Here is a 13,113-nt window from a genome sequence, read left to right on the forward strand (position 1 = left end):
GGTTATGTATGATTTTAAAATATTTTCCGTAATATTTTATATTTAATATGTTCATGAAATACAAGAACAGATTTCTGTATAAGACATTTGCAAAACTATTTTTCATTGTACATAAAATGTCAATTTATTTAAAATATTGCATAAGCTCGAAGTAAATTTACACACTTATACAGCTTGTTAATATACTAAATATTTTATATATATATATATATATATATATATATATATTATATTATATTATATTACATTAGTATATAATTATTAATAAATATATGTACAGTTTTAAATTGGGCCTTCATGTAACTCAAATAGTAGAGCATGACCCAACAATGATTCAGTTGATTCTCAAAAAATACATAACACAAAATGTATACATTGAATAAAATTTACGGTGCTTTGGATGAAATCTGCCAAATGCATGTCTAAAGTTGACTTTCACTTCACCATCAGAACCAAAAAGTTTTCATTTTACCACACACCTGACTCGAAACCACCTCACAACTCCAAAGCAAGCCGGAGAGCTTTGCTTTGCTTTGCCGTATTTCATTTCTCAGTCAAGATCAGTTTGGCGGTGAATGTATTCTTATCCGATAAAAACAAATTAATTTATCAAACTGTCCTAAAATAAATGTGGTTGTCATGGCAGCGGTGACGAGCTTTGGCGAGCGGTGATGTGGGATTTATTAAAAGCAGGAGTCGGCGTCCCTGCGCTTCCTCGCCTGCATTCATCTTACTGACGCAGGCATTATGACTGAGATGATAATCATAACTCTCCTGGCTTTATTGCGCTTTCCTGCAGTGTGTTGCGGTGTGGGCAGCGGTTTACCGACCAGGTGTGCCGAACTTGAATAAATAATGTTTTTGTTCCTAGATATGTAAATTAATTTATTTCAGACCGTGCGGTGATTAATCATCACAACCAATGTGTCCTTTCAGAGATGGATCCATTTAGATTAAAATGATTATTCATAGAAAATAGGAGACTGAGAAAATATGGATTGAACTCGTATCTGCTCAAATGCAGAAGGGCTTGGATGAAGTAGATGGAGTTTGACATTGATCCAGTAGTTTTCTTCAAGAATGATCATAGTTACTAGTCTGTTGACCTTCTTGTTAAACATTAATGTGACGCCGGATATTAATCTCAGAGAGAAATATTGCAACAGTAAAGAACAGTGTTTCTATGCTAACAGAAATCACACCTGCATAAGTTGGTACTGTTAAGAGAATGATTCACTCAGAAATTAATTGTTGTCATTATGTACTCTGTCGTTCCAAACCTGTATGAGCTTTCTTTGTGTAGCACAAAAATAGAATATTTTTAAGAATGTTCATGCTGCTCTTTTCCCTACAATGAAAACATACAGCTTCAAAGTACCAAAAATGACCATATCGTCTCTGTCAGACGGAAACCTTGTATCTCTACATTTCTTCTTCATTTCTACATTTCTTTCAATTTTTTTTTTTTTTCACAAATCATTACTATTGGTCACCCTTTACATATATCTGTGGATTTTGCAAATATGTAACCATTGAAAAGTATTAAAAAGAGCTTGAGATATAGGCCAGATTTACTAAACAGCAAATTAGCAATTCCAAAAAAGCACAGATGGGAGTGGAGAGTTCTGCGCGTGATCCACTGACAACACACAAATTAATAAACATAAATGCAGCCGGATCAGTTCCATAATGACCAATACAATCTACCAAAAGCACCACAAATTAGCATCTGGTTTAAGACATGCTTTTTTGTTGGGTGGAAAATAAACCACAAATACCAGTGAATTGACTAGCGCAATCCTTAGTAAATTACCTTGCATGTTTAATTTAAACACTCTCCTCCCATAAATTTTGCATCTGAAAGGGAAACTCTTACAAATGCATAAGGTCAGCCACTAAAATATCCCTGTCGATGCCTTTTCAGCAGAAATTTTTCCCTGCGTGTCTTTAGTAAATCCTGATTGTAGTTTTTTTAACGCCAAAAAAGGCTTTGTGTTGGCGTTAATTCATCTTTAATAGCTTGAGATTTTGGCCAAATGACAATAAAAATTGAGAGGCCACATAGTTACATTAAACTTTATAACCTGTAAGTTGATGAAAATGTAATGCGATGCGCTTTCAGCCTCAGATGTGGACAAAATCCTTGTAACTCCATTTAAGCTTTATTTTGGTAAAACGTTATAAAATAATGACACATGCAAGTGTCTGACCATATATAAAGCCACAATATCAACTTTGACAATGCTGTGTTTAATTATTAAAAAAAATTTTTATTTCCATTTCCTGAAAAGTAGTGCTTTTGGGGATAAGAGGTATCCGCCCAACAGCGACAATATATGTAGACCATACAACTTTTTTTTTTCTAACTATTTTCGCAAGTCACTACTTTCAGTCTTCTGAATCCATATGATAACTTTATGTGTGGAAGGGATCCAAATCTTCCACTTTTCTATAATATCCAGATTTCATTCACAATAATGCACATTCAAACAGCAAAAAAAAAAAAAAAAAGTGTATCGCGGCAGGTTTTCATACATTTATATTTTTAAATGCTGGATTGAAACATAAAGATGCAAATAACATTTCTAAAATGTGCACAAATGAAATACACTTGCTTGTAGAGATTACATTTTTTTAAGAAGACATGTTTATAAACTGCCATGGAAACACATTCACCAAATAAATTCTTAATGCGTGTCAAAAAAATGTGAATTTGTCTCAAGTCATGCAACTGAATTTGCTTGCATAAGAAAAGAAAACACGTCTCTTGTCATTCTGAAATGCTATTAAAAATGTCATCAAGTTGATTGACATTTATTACCCTCTAGAACTGTCTGATGCTGTCGCTTACCAATATAAGCCATTTGCCCTGATCGCTAGCAAATAAAGTTTGTCAGAGTGTTTTGTCTCTGCTCTAAACTGCAAGTACTATATTACAATTTACAAGAGCCTCAGTGGCTACAACTTTCATTTCCATTTTATTTTGCACTAATTTGCCACAGAAGTGACGGTTTTGTTTCCTTGAACATATAAGATGAATTATTTGTGTTATTCAGTTTTATTTTTGCATGAATTCAATTTGCAACTTGAATTGAAACATAGCTAATGGTGCTAAATTTGGTGCCAATGACATGTTGAAGTGGCAATTTTATATAACAAGTTTTCTGATTTCTGCTTTATATAAAATAAAGTCATATGGATTTGGAATGATATGAGTGTGAGTAAATGATGACATGATTTTCATTTTTGGATGAAACCTTTATTCATTTTAAAGACGTTTGTGAGGCTCTATAAGTATGTTTAGATGTGTTCCTGTATTTTTAGTTTTTATTTATTTATTTTTTTAACCCAAACATAAATATAGTTGCATTCCAAAAGAAGGTGTCTTACTTTGTTGAAAACTTGAAGCGTTTGTGTGTGTTTATTGTGTGTCGCACCAAGATCATCTCTCTGTAAGATATATTGTGCTTCTCTCTCTGTGTGTATGTGATTTGCCTCCCTTTAACACAACCAGATATCAGGCCCAGATGTGGGAGGGCCTGAAATATATCACAACACACACACCCATACTCGCATCTCATTGGTATATGTGAGTGTTTGTTTGCAAATGTGTGTTTATGTCTAAGTTTCAAGGATGTCTGCAAATAAATTGATTTTCCCATGTTAATTTATTTGTTAACAGACAGAACACACGCACACACGCACACACACATACACACGAACACACGCACACTGGTTTCCATGTTTTATGGGGATTTCCCATAGACATAATGATTTTTATACTAACCCTAACCCTAAACCTACCATCACCGAAAACTTTTTTTTTTTAGATTTTCAAAAAACATCACTTAGTATGATTTCTAAGCTGTTTTCCTCATGGGGACCCCCCCAAAAAATGTCCCCACTAGGTCAAAAATTACTGGTATTACTATCCTTGTTGGGACATTTGGTCCCCATAGTGTAGGGTTTACCAGGTACACACACACATTCACTGACCCTAGTGGCCAATCATGGTAATGGCTAATTTTCACCTGTACTAAGCAGAAACCCACCCACCTGACACTGAAATAAACAAACAAACAAACAAGCAAATAAACTAAGTGCACTTCTAAAAAGTATGCATTTAATATAAATTAAAACTTGAATACATTTTCATTTAATTGAAATATACTAAATTTAAGTGTCCGAAAACATTACATTAAGTTTGCACTTATAGTATAGTCTTCTTTTATTTGTCATTTTTTGAGTAACACTTTATTTGGTCCACTTTAGACATTCTACTAATGCTGCACCTACAGTACATGTCAACTAGCATTAGTATTAGTGGACTGTCTGCTTAATATCTGCTAACACTTTACTTTGATGCTCCCCAACAGACATTCTACTGACTATAAGCAAATCTGCAAATACATGTCATCTTATTCTACTAACCCAAACCCAACCAGTCTACTAACAATCTACCACAGTCTATTAAAACTCTAATGAGAGTTAGCTGACATGTAGTTATAGCGTTACGTAATTAGTAAAATGTCTAAAGTGGACCATCGAAATAAAATGTAATCATTATTTGTACTTTTGTTTTAAAAGTATGCTAATGCATACTTTTTCACAATGGTTAGGTCTATGCTAATTAGCATTAGCCATATGTATATATATGTAAAGAATAGAAGTCTGCATTATGTCCACATTTGGCTATTTAAATGTGTGTATGTGCATGTAATAGTGTGGGAAAGGTGTCAGTTGTACGTCTAGTCAATGCTAGAATTATGTGTGTGTGTGTGTGTAGGAGAGCATGTTGAAGGCGGTGAAGGAAACGTGTTAAAGGTGCAAAATCTTCTGATCTTTAGTAATTATAAGAGGCAATGAGTTTAATTCATTAACGCAAAATCATCCTCTCTCGTTTATTTCCACCCCTTTTGTTTCACTGTCCTCTGAGACGTCCGCCCATACCTCTTTTCGTTCCTTTTCTCGCTTGTTTCTAACATTAAACTGAAATGAGTATGATCATTATCTGGCGTAATTGCGAGCTAATTATGAGTAGTAATTCTCACGTGGCTCAAGCAAAGACTGCAAGCGAGACACATGTGTAGATATGTAAAGTTTGTGCGAGTATGTGTGCGTCTTTGTCTAGATGAAAGAGAGAATGCGTCAGAATGCAGTTTATAATGCTACGGAAGTATATATGCACATGGTGCTATAGTGGCCATTAGAGGTGGTATCAGATGGTAATACCATGTTTATTATGTTTGTCATGGTGCTGTATGATTATCATATTCATATACAATTATGCTCTAAGCTACAAAGAATGCAGTGATGCCATCAGGGTATTGTCTAAATAAACATGGTAATGAATTTGCATTTTCTTGCAAATTAAGGACACACACACGTACATGTAGAACAACAATTCAGGCAATTGATTTGCAAAGTGTTAATTTGGTCACATTTCACTCCGGAATTAAAAGACTAATATAATGAATTATATATTTTGCATAAATAAAATTAAGCCTGTTTTAGAACATTAATAATAATAACAACAACATTTCTTTCATGGCAATATAGGACAGTTTCGTTTTTGCAATATTTTTGAGTGTTTTTTCTTTCGTTTCATTTTTTTCATTGGGTTAATACAGCATTTACTTTAACTTTATTACAGTAAAAAGTACCACATTGCAAAAACTAGCATAATGACAGTACAACATGTATTACAATGATAAATTACTATATATATCAGTAAAAATAGACTTAATTTTCTTTATTTTAGTTTTAGAGTGCATATGTTAAATCATACTTTGGAGACATGTTTTGGATGGTTTTAATTGACCCTTCGTGTGCTATATTTGCAGATTGCAGGGTCAGATTTAGGTGAGGTACACTGTTAGTTTGTGTACATGCACTTGTCCCTTTTTTCCACAGTGGGTTGGAAACAGGAGTTTCAGTTGTTTACTTTCCAACTCTACTTTCTCTTTCTGTTGCTTCCTCCATTCTCTCTCTCTCTCTCTGCCGTTCTCACCCCTCTTTGTCCTTTTCACTCTAAATTTCCCCTCGTTGTCTGGAGGCGTGCGTGTTGGAGAGACAGGTCTTTGGTAACGGTTACATAAAAGCCTCGGATCGGCAGCGCTTTTTCGGCATGTGACAGCAGTTGCAGCACGTTATATATCTGACAGGTGCACAGCAGGTGAGAGTCGCCCGTGGAAACAGTGTAACTAGGGGGCGGGCAGGAAGTTTAGGGATGACCACATCTCCTGGCTAGGGGCAGACAGGTCTAAACCACATGTGTTTAAGGACGTGTTTTTTTGTGGGAGGCCTAGACTTGCTTTATGTGCTGGACAGACCAAACCACACCCAGCTCTTCTGCACCGTCTGTGGGCTCAGCTCTGCATCTGAACCCCCCAGACTCAGTGCGGTGGAACGGTGGTACAACCGACTACATGTGCGTATGTGCTTTTATCAGAGCCTGCCCTCTTGTAGCAGTTGCAAAAACGCCCACACTCAACTTTTTAACCCAACACCTGCTCTGGGTTTTTTCTTTCTTTCTGTTGTTATTATATTAAACTGATATCACTAGAAACTGTGTTATTTGTGCAACATATGCAATGAATAGTTCCTGTTCTGGACGCTGACTATAGGATGGTTAATATACATGTCCATTAATACACTTCTTTGTTTAATGAAAAATAAGAGTGTCTTTGTTAAATAAAAGTCTAAAAAATAGTTTAAAATGTACTATTTGTATTCATGTTAGTTTAATGTGTTTTTTTTCTTTCTATTTTTACTCTAAAACATACTCTAAAATGCCATGTAGTGTAACCATCAAATCAAAAGCAATAACATATTTCCTTAGACCTTAAATAAATAATAATTAATTTTTATTTCATTTTATTTAAAAATGTATGCATATTTTTTCAAGGTATTGTTTTTTTTTATAATATAAAATAATTGGGATCGTTGTGTGTGTGTAGTTACACCACATGACCACATTGTGATTTTACAACTTGAACTAGCCTTGACTTGTCATGTAAAAGTAAAAAAAAATAAAATAAAATTACATTTTCACTGGCCACAATTTTGACCGATATCATGGGGAAAATCTGCCATATAAATTTTATATCATAATTTGGCAGCAGGTAAATTAAGCTGCTGTCACTTTAAGACCTGATGCACGGATCTATTATACTGTTACATATGCGTTTTCTTTCTCAACTGTTTACGTTCACTTAAAACATAACTGACTGTTTACGTCAAATCTCGCAAGACATTATTTTGACATTATTTTGTGTATATTTGACTGTTTAAGTGCAATAAGCAGCGAAAAACAGACTGAGAGGCGGATTTTAGGAGTATGCATATAGGTGGCTTCCAAGTTAACAGACCAAGACTGTATGCCACATTTAGATTTCATGGAGTCTTTAAAACATCCATAGATAAATGTTAGCCATATGATTTTCACGAGAATGGTTCAGTATATAGTTTTTTGATCACATATTGGCTTTGGCATTTACTGTACTATGTTTTTCTTACAGCCAATTTTGTTTATCATTTCCTGGTGGCAGACATATGATGTGGTAAAAGACTTCCTGAGGCCACATGCATACGCTTTGTACTGCGAGCGACGTACTTTCCGTGTGTGTGTGAGATCTTGACAATCTACTACGATTTTGAACCATTTAGATTTTGAACCAATCTGACCTCTCCTCCGATCGTCAAAATGTCACCATCAAAAGAATCAGCGGTGAATTGCGCTGACAGTCCCTGTTGGAAACTTTGAGACTGCACTGCCTCCCCAAGCTGTGTTTCTTCGTACTGAGGAGGGCATAATTCTTAGAGAGTGTCTTTGATTATTTGGTTTTTGACATGTGAGAATATATAGATGAGGTTATTGCTCATTTAGGGATACTGAGAGGTCAAATTAGCAGAAAAGTGAATACTGAGAATTCTTTGAATCTTTCTCATTCTGACTGGCCCAGGTTGACAATGCCAGATCACTCAAAGAGACTGAGAATGAGAGTGTTTAACTCTATGAGAGTTTTTCTGTTCCCAGCTTCTCACTTAGAAAATCTGTTCTCATGGTTCCATTTTCTATAAACTTACAAACTTACTGTTTTCATCAGCTCTTTTCATACCCCTTGCCCCATCTTAGGTCACATTTATTGAAAGCTGGATAAAGCCACACATAAAACTAAAGTTGTGGTTCTCAATCCAGCTGGCAGCATAATAGAAAGATGATTAGTATCAGATTGAGTGTGGAAGATGAATATGAATAAAGCAGAACCTGCACTGTCTAAGTTGTGTTGTATTACTTTCTCTGTGTGTAAAGGATGAGTAAATAACAGGGTGGATGTCTAATATATGTCCAACATATGTCTAATGTATGGTTAGATTCACCATCATTTCTGAGATAAAAGGTAAGTTGTGTACTATGTAGTTTAACTGATTTAGATGCATAATTTTATCATCTATTTCTTATAAATATATGGGTCCTTCACAAGGTAATGGTGGCATTTATGTCTGAAATGTATTTTATTTCATCTTATTTTTAATTTGATTAAAGTCATTTAAAGGGTCCTTCTCAGGTGACGTGTCATTTGTACCTGAATTTTTATTTTATTTTATTTTATTTTATTTTATTTTATTTTATTTTATTTTGTAGTTATTTACAGGGTCTTTCTCAAGTGATGGTGTCATTTGTGCCTGGATTTTATTTTATTTTATTTATTTATTTATTTTTAATTTTTATTATTTTATTTTATTTTATTATTTCAAAGTTATTTAAAGGGTTTTTCTCAGACAATGATTGCATTCATGCCTGAATTTTTATTTATTTTTATTTTAAAGTTAACGTTTTAATGTGCTGTAATATTAAAAAAGTTAATGTTAATACATTTTAGGACCACTTTGAAATTAAATTCTGATTGTTCTGAAATTAACTTGAAACTTTGAAAACAGCATAAAAGAGAAATTATTATAGTTAAAACAAAGATTTTGTTATAACATTATAATTAAAAACTGATGATCATGGATGCTGAAAATGAATCACAAGTGATACCATTTCCTGAGAATTACCCATCAACTTTGCTGTCAAATAAGCTTATAGCTCAGAAGCTGCATTCGCCTTCTACACAATATATTGTGCAAATACACTCTGCTTTGTATCTTAAAAATATTTATATGAATATGCATTAAAAACAATCAGGAAATGTAGGATCGTATACATTTTGGATCTTTCACTGCTTCTCGTCCTGATAGTGTACATTAAATGCACTTATTTAAAATATTTCACACTTATACACCCACACACACTCTTGGTGGCTTTGCAGCTAATAGCAGTAAGATCTTTTAGGGTTTTGTGCTCAATTGCAGGAAGTCATTGTTGACCTAGTTTAGCGACATTGGTAAGATGGCTCTGCAGTCATCGGCCTTATAACCCACTGTGTGTCAGTAATTCTTTGCTTGTGTTATCATCAATAGGCCTATATCAATACTTTACTTAATATAGAACAATAAGAGAAATAACAATGCATTACATTACCGAACGAAAGAAATTTTTTTAAAAAATAATTTTAACATATTTAGCTTTAATTAAAACAAAAAATAACCCTGATTTTATAGTTTGTTATAAATTAACAAAATATCAAACTCTTAATCATTTTTGACACAAACAAGCACAAAGACCCATACAGCAAACACACACCTTCACACAGATACAATAAAATGGCGTGATTTTGGCATCTCAGCAGATCTGAGCCATATGCACATATCAGATGTAGTGCACTGGTTTTAGCGTTCACAGGACATTACAGAGACAATCGCTGACCTGATCTAGTGTGAATCTAAAAAAGAAGAAGAAGAGGAGCTGAAAAAGTATCTCCAATGTTACTCACAAAAACACACATATGCAACGCTATGCCGACAAGGGAATATAGATCAGTAGATTTTCCTGCCATACTTTTACAGTTCTGAAAAAAAAATAAATAAATAAAAAAGTATGTCTTGTGTACTTAAGGGAAATGTTTACCCCTGAAATTTCAAACCAATTTTGTATTAAGTCCTCTTTTTTATTTAACCTTTATGCATAAACATGATATATATCCAATAATACTCACTGTTGAAAGTATAGATATAGGAGAAGTATAGAAAATGTATAAAAGTATATAACATATAGGAGAAAAAAAATCACATACTAATCTTTTCTGTGCACAGTTACACATATATCTAATTTTATTGCCATGAAAATGTAACATCTAAAACCAAGCATCTAAAAAAGAGAAATAATGACAACAGTTTTATAGCTCAAATAATACACAAGTTTAACATTATTAACATTTCTGTTTTAAATCCTTTGAAAGATTGACCCTATTGACTTCTGTACAATGTACAATGATTTTGTCCTTTGTGTGTGTGTGTGTGTGTGTGTGTGTGTGTGTGTGTGGTAAGCAACATTATGACAAATTCTTACAGATGTGGTTACTTATATGGAAAAGGGCTGCTTGAATATTCATCAAAAATTCTCTTTTTGTGTTTCTCAGAAAAAGAAAATGAGCAATATACGAGTTTGGAACAACATGGGGGTGGGTAAATGATGCTATCCTTTTAATTTGGTGATATCCAAATGTGTGCTGCCATTTGGTGTGTGAGGTGGTCACCTTACCCCACCCTGACCCTCTCCTCTCCTCTCTGAAGGCCTGTCAGTCAGAGGAGGATCTCAGGTGTGCGCTGGTGTCGCTGTATCCCACAGGTGAGATGAATATCACCGCTTTCTCCAGTCAGGCATTGCGACTGACCCCAGAGCTCAGTGATCCCCCCCAACACACACACACACACACACACACACACACACACACACACACACACATACACACACAAATGGAGTCCCTATCAGGGTACGTGTAAAGATGCTTCACCCCCTCCCTGCCCCACTGGGCTGCACTCCTCGCTGCTCTTTGTCCCCGTAAATGAGCGAGAGAAACTCGAGAAACTTCTATCCGTCCTCTCTGCTCTTTCTTTTCTCTCCAAGGCAGAATCTGTCCCTCTATCAGGATCTGTTTTCTATTGACCTTTTAATTCACTTTTATTCTCCTGCCCTGTTATTTAAAGCCTTTCAGCTTCAGGATTAGAAGGTTTCAGCATTTCTTTCTCAGTTTCTAATTTGACATTTAGTCAAGACTGTGTGAAGTTTATATATATATATATATATAGTAGATTTATATATAAATATAGATTGTCTTTGGGGATTTCATCACCAAAATCATTTTTGGTAAATTCAAAATTAACCCCCCAAAACACCAATTTTTGCCAGCTGTTATTTCAGTTTGAGCAAAAACACATTGTAGAAAGTACAGTAAAAGAAATTCAATTAGACAATTGCCAATGAACTGCTACAGTGTGTACATCAATCAGAAAATACTGTGAATTTCTTGCATTATGTCATGTTTTACATCTGCTGTCTCTGAGACCACAAAGGGAAGTAATGTATTGTTTTTCACGGATGTTTGATGAATGTCATCGAATGGATATTTAGTGTATAATCAGCAGTATTAAAGTTATTAAGCATGTTATTAAGTAAAATATTAAGTATATTATTATTTTTTGTAATTTTATTAATATTTTAATGTTTCAAGAGCATTGATTTTAGAATATATTCAAAATATTTTAGGTTATTTTGTTTGCATCATATTTTTAACACCCCTTTCCCTTTCTTTTGCAATAGTCATGAGGAGTAATTTTTTTTTGTAAAGAGTTACTATTTTATAGTATCTCAGATAATAAGAGATCATAAAAGTTGAATGCATAATAATTATACAATAATTAGTAAAATGCTGTTTAAATAAGATTTAGATAGAGTTTTGCATATCAAATCAAGGACTAAAGTATTTTATGCCAGATACCTACTTTCATTTTATATACTACACTTTTAAAAGTGTACAATTCTAAATGTATTTTAGTCCATTTTTACAATGATTTTTAGATAATCTTTTAAACCCAAGGTGAGTTTAATTTTAATTTTAAGTATCGATATACCTGCTACAGTTATCTGACAGGATCTCAGCCACTGTTTATATCTGTCATGTGTGGAAGCCCACTCTAACCAAACTCTTTATGAAAGTCATGGCAGTCTCACATACACACAGATAAACTCAGCTGTATTCAATTAATTTAAACTGACAGAAAATTACTTTTTTGCAACTAATTGTTATTGTTAACTCTGTTTAAACCATTAATGTAAATTCTCTATTTATATTTTTAATTTCTTTAATTTAGGTAAATCAAGCAATTCCTATGTAAAAACCTCCACACAAGCATGTCATCTATTAAAACGAACTGAAAACTTTGTTAAACTCTTGAAGAAGAAAAAAAAATAACGTTCTTAACCTGAAAGACTTTGACGAAACACTTCACTTTGCATGGTTTTGACGGTTTTAAAATTTGGCCGTATTTCACATTTTTAAATAAACGCAAACTTCCACAGCCTTCCTGTTAATGTAGCGATTTGCTGCAGATTGTCTGATACAGTCTAATGCACACACATGAACACACTGAAATGTTCGCACACAAGAGTTGATTTCAATAGATGGAAAATAGTGTGATAGTGATCAGACAAGCTTTTGGGGTAGCGATGTAAGATATGATATGTGGTCAGGCATTTCTCAGGGCTCTTTTGCTCACATGCAGCAAAACTATGACACACAAGTTAACCTGACACTCACAACAAGCTTATTAAATGGCTAAAAGTAGTTGTGAGAAGAATCTAGTGCACTAAATAAAAGGTTCATTATTATAGCTGACTCAGCTCTGTAATTACTAAAAATTACTTGTTGTAGGTTGACAAGCAGAATGTTTCATCATCGTAGGCCGTACCCACACGGAACATTTCACCCAAGACGCAGCAAATTTTTTGCGATGTAACCCGTTTAAGGTAACACGCTCATACAATCCAACGGATACGGTAAATGTTTGGTTTAATATTCCGAAAACATCCCACGCATGCAAGTGTGTGTGAATGTGTACATGTTTTTGATAGGTGGTTCTGTGTCTCGGCCGACCCTGTTTAATTAATGGGTAAGAATCCCTGTCGTTTTAGCAGCAGCTCGTTAAAAGAGCATTCACCCCTCTGAAAGA

The 13,113-nt window shown here is 34.1% G+C and overlaps 1 long non-coding RNA gene across 1 annotated transcript in view; it reads left to right on the forward strand.

Moving 5' to 3' along the window:
* LOC127511338 (uncharacterized) overlaps positions 1-13,113 on the forward strand; it is a 138,517-nt gene that overhangs the window by 86,563 nt on the left and 38,841 nt on the right. The window contains exons 2-3 of the long non-coding RNA XR_007930004.1: positions 10,524-10,565; positions 10,678-10,732. This is a non-coding gene — a long non-coding RNA (uncharacterized LOC127511338). The remainder of the gene's footprint in view (positions 1-10,523; positions 10,566-10,677; positions 10,733-13,113) is intronic.

Source organism: Ctenopharyngodon idella, chromosome 4 (assembly GCF_019924925.1).
Source record: "Ctenopharyngodon idella isolate HZGC_01 chromosome 4, HZGC01, whole genome shotgun sequence".
In the NCBI taxonomy this organism is placed as follows: domain Eukaryota; kingdom Metazoa; phylum Chordata; class Actinopteri; order Cypriniformes; family Xenocyprididae; genus Ctenopharyngodon; species Ctenopharyngodon idella.